Here is an 11,950-nt window from a genome sequence, read left to right on the forward strand (position 1 = left end):
AAAGAGTATTTTCTTTGCTATTGATATTCAGTGCTTCACTATTTTGTTAATTATGTTGTTATTCCTCTCCTGTGTCCCTCCCATTTGATAAATTGCCAGTTGCTGACATTTTTAAACATCTCAGCTGTCTCCTCCATTTCCGCCTTGTCCCGTTTCAGGTCTTTCCCGGATGGTGGCCGCTGACTCCCTGCCTTTATCTGAGCATTTGTTCTTGCTCTGTTGCCCCGCCCCCAGTGTCTCCTCTGTACTGTGTCTTTGGTGACGTTTCTGACTCAGAACTCTGTCATCTGACTACTCAGCCATTTTAATGATGACTTTTATCCTTCACCTATTGGATAAAATCTAAATCTCTTTGGAATGGCTTACAAGGCTCTTGATATTCTTGACCAGTGGACGGTCCTACGTTTATAGATGGGGGATTTATGAGGAAGAACAGACCATTTGCAGAGAAAGCAACCCACTCCAGTGTTCTTGCCTGGAGAATCCCAGGGACGGGGGAGCCTGGTGGGCTGCCGTCCATGGGGTCACACAGAGTCGGACACGACTGAAGTGACTTAGCAGCAGCAGCAGACAACTGCATCTTTGTGCACTTAGGTTTTTGGGGATTCCATATGTGATCCCATTAAAATGTAAGGAGAGAAGGTCTTTCTACAGTCTTTTTTTTGGCTGATGAAAGAAGCAAAGGGCTCCTTCTCTTTTGTCAAACTGAGTACTTTCTAGGGAAGCCAAGATCTTTGCAAACTGCTCATGGAAATTACTCTTTCTCTTTGTAATAACAGAGGTGGGCCACGGACCACTGAGGACACTCATTAAGCATGTATTCCCAAAATACTGGAAAGAGAGTCCATCAGAAACAAACTTTTATTAAAAGACTATGTTGGGCACTGTGCTCGGTCACATGGATACCAGTGAACAAGACAGGCATATTTCCTTCAGGAATCTGTGATCATAGCTTGGAAAACAGACAGCTAGTTTTAAAGTATTGCTCTGGAGATATAACCAGTTCCAAACTATCTGTTGTCTTGATCATAACTCCTTTAGAGTTACTGTCTTCATAGTCTTCTTTTTTCTTAAGATTATTAGTTCCTCTTGTGCTGTTGCTTTTTTGCTTTCAAATCAGCATGTAACAAAGCCTTCATCGACCCTGCTGACCTAGGTAGCAGCAGTCTTCCCTTTGCTGCAATGAAAGCAATGGTATACGTTTTAGTTTCCTCCGTTCTCACTTCTCTCTGACTTCTGCAATCCCTCCTCTTCTCACCACTGAACTCTGTCTTCCAGTGGTCCCCAGAGGCCTTTCCCTAGGCTTCTCTGCGGCGCCTGACACCACTCACGCCTCTCCCTCCATAGTCTCAGAACACTGTTGGATACAGTCCGGTCTGTGCAGTCTCTCCCGTTCTCCCCACCTCCCCCCTACCCTACTTGCTTCTCCTGTGAACCTCTGACAGAATCTTCATATCTATTCAGGGCTTTCTTGCTGTTTTCAGCTTTGCATCTGGTGATGTTTTCTTCACACCCAGAATCCTCTAGAGGATTCTGGAGAGTAATGTGAAATCTTATAGTAACACTGATGTTTCTGTGTCATGCATGTAGAGAAATTTCAGTTCTCTAGTGCCTGGGAATTTTAGAAGTGAAGTACTATAGTACACATTCACAAATAATTTTGACCAACATAATCCAGGATTGAAAGCTATTTTGTTGCATTTAAAATTGTATTTAGAATACAGTAGTTAATTTTTCTGTAACTATGTAAAAGTAACAGAGCAAGCCATCCCAAGGTTCATACCTATTTTAGACAAAACAATCAAAGGATTTACCTACCTTATAAGACCTAGCATCTTTCTCCTTCTGTAGTACTTTTCAAAAAATGGGCAGCAGATCTAAATAAACATTTCTCCAAAGAAGACATACAGATGGCCAAAAAAGCACATGAAAAGATGCTCAACATCACTAATTATCATAGAATGCAAATCAAAACTATAGGGACGTGTTCCCTCATACCATTCTGACAAATGGCCATCATCAAAAAGTCGATAAACACAGAAAACAACATAGTGTTGTAAAGCAATTATCCTCCAATTAAAAATAAAAAAAAGTAGGGACATGAAAAAAAAAGAGAAGATGCCAATAAACGGTATTTTAATTGGTAAAATAAAAAAGTGAATACATACCCAAGAAAATATAAAATCTTTAGTTCTTAAAAAAAAAAAAAAAGGCTACAAACAGTAAATGCTAGAAAGGATGTGGAGAAAAGGGACCCCTCCTACACTGCTGGTGAGGATGTAAATTGGTATAACCACTATGGAGAACAGTATGGAGATTCCTTAAAAAACTAAAAATAGAACTGCTATATGATCCAGCAATCCCACTCCTGGCCATATTTCCACAGAAGCTCATAATTAGAAAAGATACACGCACCTCAGTGTTCATTGCAGCACTGTTTAAGTGTCCATTGATAGGAATGGACAAAGATGATGTGGTGCATGTGTATCTAATGAAACATTACTCGGACATAAAAAGGAAGAAAATAATGCCATTTGAAGCCACATGGGTGGACCTAGAGATTATCATACTGAGTGAAATAAGTCAGAGATGATTTCAGTCATGTGTGGAACCTAATTTTTAAAAATGCACTTTTTTACAAAATTAAAATCAACACAGATATTGAAAACAAGCTTCTGGTTACCAAATGGGAGATGCAGAGGTGGGAGGATAAATCAAGAGCTTGGGATTTTTGTGGCTCAGACAATAAAAGAATCTGCCTGCAATCAGGGAGACCTGGGTTCGATTTCTGGGTCAGGAAGATCCTCTGGGGAAGGGAATGGCTACCCACTCCAGTATTCTTGCCTGAAGAATTCCATGGGCAGAGGCTACAGGCCATGGGGTCACAAAGAGTTGGATACAACTGAGCAACTAACACTTTCACTTTGAATCACTTTGCTGTTTTATGTCTGAGACTAATAAAATATTGTAAATCAACTATACTCCAGTAAAATTAAAAAGCTGGACTGAGACTCTTCTGGCACCTTTTCAATGTTTTGTTGATTTTATGATAAAATTTATTTCAAGAGTTTTAGAGCAGATACTTTGTTGTGTGAACCTAATTCATAGTGCTCTTTAAATTCTTTGTGATCATTGCTAATTATTTTGAGTCCTGAGCGCTGACAATGTTTTGAGTACTTTCAACTTTCACACAGCTTTAGAACCAGTATTTACATTGCTAACAATTATAAGCCCCAGGTGAGTTTTGTCAAAATCACTTTTTTTAAGTATTAGAAAAGCCAGTTACTATTTACTTTGAATCTTACACAGTATTAAAGACATTGCTACTTGTCATAGTTTTTGTACAGTATCATGTGTTTCAGACTGATGCATGTCATTGTTTCCTTGTTCCCTCTCAGATCCACGAGATGAATGTTTATAAAATTTAAAACCTGTGTTAAAAATGTATCCAGGAACTTCCCTGGGGGCTTCCAATGCAGGGGGCCTGAGTTTGATGCCTGGTTGAAACTAAGATCCAGTGCAGCCAAATAAACAAAAATAATGAAAATAAATACAAAGTGTATCCAGACTTCCTCACTTCATTCCGTTTATTCCTCAAATTTTAAGTTATTGGCATTTATAGATACGAAAACGCTGCACAACTGTTATTACTGCAGGAATAGCAGTCCAGTAACAACAGTAACAAAGGAGAAGCCAAACAGATATATTGTTTGGAAATTTTAGCAGTATGAGGATTTAACAAAGTGATGAATTTTATAAATGTAGAATGAAGAATGTACAACCCTAGCCACAGAGCTTGTGACTGAACTGGCAGGTGGTACCATGAACGTGTCTCCTGCAATGACAGGAATTCCTCTACTGATAGAGCCTGTGTTAGCCGAGACATTGCTAATGAGTATATGTTAGGACTGATATCACTTCTTTTACTGTTTATCAGTGGCTGTTTTGTTTTCTTTAGCAATCAGTATGGCTTACTAGTGTGTGCTAACTGAATACCAGTATGGAACAGAATACTGTAGAGGGCTGTGAGCATTAGTTAATATGCTACTGTGACTTTTAAGCACTTCCCTGGTGGCCCATGGTAAAGAAGCCACCTGCCAGTACAGGAGATGTGGGTTCGATTCCTGGGTTGGGGAAGATGCCCTGGAGAAGGAAATGGCAACCCACTCCAGTCTTTTTGCCTGGGAACTCTTGTGGACAGAGGAGCCTGGCGGGCTATAGTCAATGGGGTTGCAAAAGAGCTGGACACAACTAAACAACAGCATGACTTTTGAGTATTGAGCTGGTTAGGTTTGGAAGTCAGGTGGGGCATATTTAGAAATTACAGTAATAAGAGGCCTCAAGAGTTAGGATACTTGCTTTTAATGCATGGCTCTTGTGGAGTGAGGGGAAGGTATGGTCTTTCTGTTTTTTCTGATTCTTTTTAGCTGAATAAACAAAAGTAGATAGACTGAGTTTGAATAAAAACGAGAAAGTTTCTTCGCTTTATTTCTAAAGTCAGATGAGGTGGCCTGGGTATTGGTGGTTCTGTAATAATTTGCAGCTTTGTTGTTTATTGTTCAGTCACTCGGTTGTGTCCAACTCTTTACAACCCCATGGACTGCAGCACGCTAGGCTTCCCTGTCCCTCACCAATTCCTGGAGCTTGCTCAAACTCATGTCCATTGAGTCTGTGGTGCCATCCAACCATCTCATCCTCTGTTGTCCCCTTCTCCGGCCTTTAATCTTTCCCAGCATCAGGGTCTTTTCAGATGAGTCAGTTCTTTGCATCAGGTGGCCAGAGCATTGGAGCTTCAGCTTCAACATCAGTCCTTCCAATGAATATTCAGGACGGATTTCCTTTAGGATTGACTGGTTTGATCTCCTTGTAGTCCAAGGGACCCTTAAGAGTCTTCAACATCACAGTTGAAAAACATCAGTTCTTTGGCACTCAGATTTTTTATGGTACAACTAGCACATCCATACATAACTACTGGAAAAACCATAGCTTTGACTAGACAGACCTTTGTCATCAAAGTAATGTGTCTGTCAGTGTTTCCATTGTTTCCCCATCTGTTTGCCATGAAGTGATAGGACCAAATGCCATGATCTTCGTTTTTTGAATGTTGAGTTTCAAGCCAGCTTTTTCACTCTCCTCTTTGCAGCTAGATGTTATTAAATGCTTAGTGCAAGACTGGGATTCACTGTCATTCTTGCAAGTTATTTCACACTTAGAAAATAGCATGTTATGAGAGAGGAGGTTCTCTCACACTTATAGAATGTGGTTAGGGAGGGGAGGGTGGAGATCCAAACAGAAAAGTTAGTGTTTAGTTTTTCTTGTCCTGCCTTAAAATATAAAATTTAAGCAATGATCACAATATGATATATTCATACAATAGAATATTACTCTGTAATAAAAAGTCAAGTACTGATAAGTGTTACAACCTAGTTGAGTCTTAAATATACTGAGTAAAAGAAGCCAGACACAAAAGATGACAAATGATTTCATTTCTATGAAATGTCCAGAATAGGCAGATCCATGGAAATAGGAAATAGTGGTTGCCAGAGGGTTGGGGGATTTTAGGTGGGGGGAAGTCCCTTATCCCATGGATAAGGGATTTCTTTGGGGGCTGATGGAAATCTTCAAAAATTGTGGTGCTGGTTGAAACAACTCTAAATTTATTAAAATGTGTTGAATTATACACTTTAAATGGGTGAATTATATGGTATGTAAATTACATCTCAAGAAAGCTGTTAAAAAATAAAAAATTTACATTTAGGGAATCCCTTGGTGGTCCAGTGGTTAGACCAGTGCTGGATTTGGGTTTGATCCCTGGTCAGGGAACTAGGATCCTACAAGCTGCATAGGGTACCCACCCCTAATTATTAATACATTTAGAATTTAAACTGAAATTAATAAAAGTGAAAATTTTTGAGTAAAGTAAGACGTGGGCAGTGTGGAGGTAATTTGTGTTATCTAGATGAGCACAGTTCAATAGAAGTAGAATGCATACGTGTGCAATTTAAAATTTTCTAGTAGCCATATTTATTCAGCTAAAAAGGTGAAAATAATTTTAGTATGTTTAATTTAATCCAGTAAGTCAAATAAGTGTACTCAGTTCCTCAGTTGCCACATGTCTCATTTTCCTCACCCTGAAACCGAATAACAGTAACTACTTAAGGTTGTTCTGAGTATTGAGTGAGTTAAACATCTATTCCATGTTTATTGTGTGTCAGGTACTGTACTGAATTTAAGTGGACTTCCCTGGTGGTCCAGGGGTTAAGATTTCACACTTCAGAAAACAAAACAGGGACTTCCCTGGCAGTCCAGTGGTTAAGACTCTGCCTTCCAGTGTAGAGGGCACAGGTTTGATCCCTGATTGGGGAACTAAGATCCCACATGGCACGCAGTGTGGCCAAAAATAAAAATACAAAAAGCATATTGAAAACAACGCCCCCTCCCCCCCCGCCGCCCCAACAAATGGCTGTGCTTTCACTGCAGGGTCACAGATTCGATCCTTGGTCTGGGAACTAAGATGCTGAATGCTGCGTGGTGTGGACAATAGAAAAATAAAGCTGGAGATTTTACCTACACTTAGCAGAAAAGGAAATACTAACTAAGGAAGAATGCATGATTTAGTTTGTGCGTTAACAGTGTAGGGAACCATGAAGACTGTTTGATGTATATATTGTTAGATATGTGTGTGTGTATTGAGGGCGTATATACATAGGACTGTAGCTATCAGTTCCCACTAGAATGGATGTGTGTGTGTGTGCACTCGCGTGTGCGTGTGCTGGTGGTGTGGAAGAAAGTTGATAAAGAATGTCAGAACCATGCTCCTAGACATCTTGTGCTTAGACTAGGGTTTCAGAATTGGCTGGTGAGCAAAGGGTGGGCAGAATATGTCCTTCAAGCTACAGACAGAAGCCATGAAAACAGCCAGAAAGCAGTGTTCAGGGGTGAAAGGACTCAGGAAGCAAAAAGGCTGAGAGAGGAAAATCAGATGTGATTATCATGCAGAGTGGGCCCCTTTAGGGTCACCACCTGTTCACCAGGACTCAACAGAAAACCACAGTACCATATGCTACAGGTTAAGAAATAGGTTTCAAATTCAGCGTCAGCAAGTAAAAAGAGGGCACGAGTCCCATTCCTCCTCCTCTTTGAATAAACAAGCAAAGTGGGCACCCTTCTGGGCAGACAGGGTGGGAGCAGGGGATAGTGGGGGAATCCTGCCACATTGCTGCTCTCATCGTAAGGCAAGCAGCGCAAGAGCCACTTTACCAGGACTTCCCTGATGGTCCATTGGCTAAGACCCCAGGCTCCTGATGCAGAGGGTCCAGGTTCAATCCCTGGTGAGGGAACTAGATCTCACATGCTGTAACCAAGACTCAGTGCAGCCACATCCCCTTTTTTGGAGGGGAGGTGGAAGCCACCTTATCAGTGAGGAGACACAAACTGCTTAGGCACCAAGCATTCTGGGTTAGTGTCAGCTGTTGACAGGATGTGGTGAACAGACTCCTGCAGTGTCCTCTAATGATCCTCCTCCACTGGTATTCACATACTTGTGAAATCCCCTCCCCTTGAGTGTGGGCTGGATCTAGTGACTGACTTCTAACCAAAAGAATATGGTGAAGGAAAAAGACATCACTTCCTTGAGTAGATTATAAAAGTCTATGACTTTCATCTTGCTAAGAAACTCCTTTACTGTCTTTGATAAAGCAAACTGCCATGTTGGAGAGACCTATGTGGTAAAGAACTGAGAGGTCTCCCCTGTCCAACAGCCAGTGAGGGTCTGAGGCCCTCAGTACACAGCCCTCAAGGAACTGAATCCTGCTTAAAAAATGTAAGTTTGAAAATAAATCCCTTCCTAGTTGAGTCCAGATGAGCCCCACTCTTGCCAAAATCTTTATTGCAGTCTTGTAGACACCCTAAAGTAGATGACCCAGCTTATGCTGTGCTTGGGTTGCTGACCCACAGAAACTCTGAGATGCTTTGAGTTGTTTCAATCCTCTTGTTTTGGGGTAATTTGTTACGTAGTGAGAGATAATACAGGAGAAGGAAATGGCAACCCACTCCAGTGTTCTTGCCTAAAGAATCCTGTGGACAGAGGAGCCTGGTGGGCTGCTGTCTGTAGGGTCGCACAGAGTCGGACACGCCTGAATCGACTTAGCAGCAGCAGCAGGAGATAATACATTGCAGGTGTTTGGAAATGTTAACTGCCCAATAACTGGAGACCTGGGGGCCCATGGCAAATTACAGTCTCCTCTGCCAAGTGTTAAAAACACCACTGATCCCCTTAGAAGGTGACTTCTTTTTTAAAATAAATATTTCTTTGTATTTATTTATTTGTACTGCTTCTTCACTGCAGCATGTGGGATCTTGTTAATAGTTGCGGCATGTGGGATTTAGTTCCCTGACCAGGGATTGAACCCAGGCCCCCGGCATTGGGAATGTGGAGTCTTCGCCACTGAACCACCAGGGAAGTCCCAGAAGGTAACTTCTTGCAGCTCCACTCACTGGGAAAAGAAGGAACCCCAGGTTCTAATTAGCTCATTATTCAGGCTACCCACGAGTGCTCGGTGTTATTTTCAGACAGTTCTGCTTCTTGTAATACAAAGATAATATTAACTCACTTAGGACAGGGGGTCATAAACCCCCTTATGAAGGGATGTGTTCTCCTAGACTTTTGAAACCTAACGATGAAGAAAGAGGTGTTAAAGGCACCAAATAAAATAAGAGAAGAAAGTTTCAAAGAAAATGTTAGTATCTTAACTTAGAATTTTGTGACTTCAAAGGGGAGGAAACAGGAAGCTGTAGGTAAGCTGTGGTAGGAGTGAAGGCTGATTTCTAACCAAATGTCAAGAGGGAAAAATGCAAAAGAAATGAAATTAGTAAGTTAGGAGACAAAGCAATCAAAAGCAACAAGTGTGTCTCTGTATCTTGGTTTAACACCTCAGTTGTTAAGGAAAAAATAATAATATGATTAGAAAAGTATGAACATGCCCTAGATGTTTGATGATGTTAATTATTATGGTTTTTAGAAATGATTTAAAATGATCAAATTTATGAAGTTATTTTTAGTGATATAGTAAAAATATTACAGATGATATATTTATAATTTTGTTTAAAATATTCTGCACGTACTGGGGGGAACTAGGTGGGAGTCTAAATGTTGCAAGGCTGATTCCAACTATATGACATGGGAATGGCAAAACTACAGAGACAAGAAAATCTAGTGGCAGCTGGTGGGGTGGGTAGGGAGATAAACAGGCAGAACACAGAGGATTTTCAGGGCAATGAAAATACTTGGTATGCTGTAATAATAATGAACATATGTCATTATGTACGTGCGTACTCAGTCGCTCAGTCATGTCTGACTCTTTACTACCCCATGGACTATATGTAACCTGCCAGGCTCCTCTGTCCATGGAATTATCCAGGCAAGAATACTGGAGTGGGTTGCCATTTCCTACCCCAAGAGATCTTCCGGACCCAGTGATCCAACCCGTCTCCTGTGTTTGCTGCATTGGCAGGTGGATTCTTTACCGATGTGCCACAGGGAAGCCATATGTGTCCTTACACATTTGTTCAAAGCCTGGTTTGTACAGCATCGAGAGTGAATACTAAGGAAAACTGGGGACTCTGTAGCTGTGATGTGTCAATGTGGGTTCATCCTTGGTAAAAAATGTACCATTCTGGTGAGTGGTGTTGATAACTGGGAGAGACGATGTAAGTGTGGAAAATCTCCGTACCTTCCTCTCAATCTTGTTGAAAATGTAAAACTTTTCTAAGACAATGAAGTCTTTAAATATATATATATAAAGCAAAAACCAAAACCTGTTCAGTAGAAGGACTTAATAGCAGAATTGAGCTGGCAGAAGGAAGAATTTGAAGACAGTTGAATAGAGTTTATGCAATATGAAGAACTGGAAGAAATAAGGATAAAAAATGTACAAACAGAATCTCAGATACTGTCGAACACCATCAGTGTACCAACATATGCATAATAGTCTCAGAAAAGGAGGAAAGGGAAAAAGCAGAAAAAAAAAGGCTTAAAACTTCCCAAATTTGATGAGAAATATTAATCTGTACACCCAAGAGACATGCCATACTCCACGTAAGATAAGCACAAGGAGATCCACACGAAGACACATTAAGGTCAAGAGATTACGAACAAAAGACAGAGAAAAATTTGAAAGCAATGAGGGAAAACATTGCATATTAAACATACATTCCTACGCCCAATAACAGCTAACTTCTCATCAGAAAAAACAGAGGCCAAAAAGCATTGATATATTCAAAGTGAAAAGCTAAAAACACAGAAACCACCAAATAACCTGATAACCAAGAATCTTATATCTAGCAAAACTGTGATTTGAAACTGAAGACAGAGACATTCCCAGATAAAGACCCTGAGAGAATTTATTGGTATTAATAGCAGATCTGTGGGGAGGGAGGTGGGAGGGGGGTTCAGGATGGGAGGGATACATGTATACCTGTGGCCAATTCATGTTGATGTATGGCAAAAAACATCACAATATTGTAATTATCCTCCAATTACATTAATTCAAAAAATAGAGCTGTCTTAACGAGAAATATTAAAGTCAGCTTCTTTAGACTGAAAAGAAATGGCACCAGATTATCCAGTCCACATGAAAAAAAGCACCAGGAAAGGTAATTATGAAAAATATTATAAATGTATTTTTATCTTATCTGACTTAAATTACATAAAACAATGAATTTATTGTATTGAGCTTATAACACCTACAGATATCTTTTCATGTGACTAATTGGACAAAGGATGGGGGAGGGAATGGAACTCTTGGAGTAAGGAAATGACAAAAATGGTCATTTGAATCCACAAGAAGGAAGAGGACTGGAAATGCTAAATACAAAGTTTAAAATGAAAGGCTCAAGTATGTTTTTTTCTTTCCTCAATTTTAAAAGAAAATTATATAAATCAGTATGACACTATATTGTCAGCTTTATAATATACACATAGATGTCATATATATGATAACACAAAGAAGAGGAGACATAAAGCTACATCAGAGCAAGTTTTCTGTGCTTACAGGAATTAAAGTAGTATTTATCCAAAGTCTATCATGATATGTTAAGGTAGAGATTGTAATTTCTAAAGAAATCACTATAATTCAAAATTACACTGAGACTGAACAAAATAATTTATATGAGTCATAGCAAATACTTAATAAAAGACAGAGAAGGAATAGAGAAAAAGATGTGAAACATTGAAAAAATGAAAAATGGTAAACAGATCCACTCATAATAAAGGTGAATGGATTAAACATATGTAGTTTTCTATGCTACATAATAAGCAATTACAAACCTCAAATCAACACACATTTTTATCTCAATTTCTGTGGGTCAGGACTTCAAGCATACCTTAACTAGATTCTCTGCAAGCCTTTTTTTTTTTTTTTTTCAATTAAGATGTCAGTTGTGTTCTTATCTGCAGGATAAGAACACTCACTAAGGACATCAGTAGAATTCCCTTCCCTGTGGTTATATCATAAGACTGAGGGACTTGACTGGTTGACTGGAGGCTGCCTCAGCTCCTATTGGCCGCCCTTTAGTTCCTTATCACATGGGACTCTCAGCATGGCTACTTCCTCAAAGACAGCACAGCAGAATGTCTTAAGAAAGTCTACTAGCAAAACAGACTCTGGCCATGTGATCATAGGCATGACATCCTATCACCTGCCATATTCTCTAAAAGAAAAAAATTTTTTTTTAATTTGGCTGCCTGTGGTCTTAGTTGTGGCACGTGGGATCCAGCTCTCTGACCAGGAGTCGAACCCAGACCCCCTGCATTGGGAGCTCTGAGTCTTCGCCACTGGGCCATGAGGGAAGTCCCTGCTACGTTCTCTTGGTTTGAAACAATTCAAAGGTCTCAGAGACAGTCTCGAGGTGGGGGATAATGAAAGGTCATAAAGATTAGAAGAAGATCGCT

This window comes from Capricornis sumatraensis, chromosome 22, assembly GCF_032405125.1.
Source record: "Capricornis sumatraensis isolate serow.1 chromosome 22, serow.2, whole genome shotgun sequence".
Taxonomy (NCBI): Eukaryota; Metazoa; Chordata; class Mammalia; order Artiodactyla; family Bovidae; genus Capricornis; species Capricornis sumatraensis.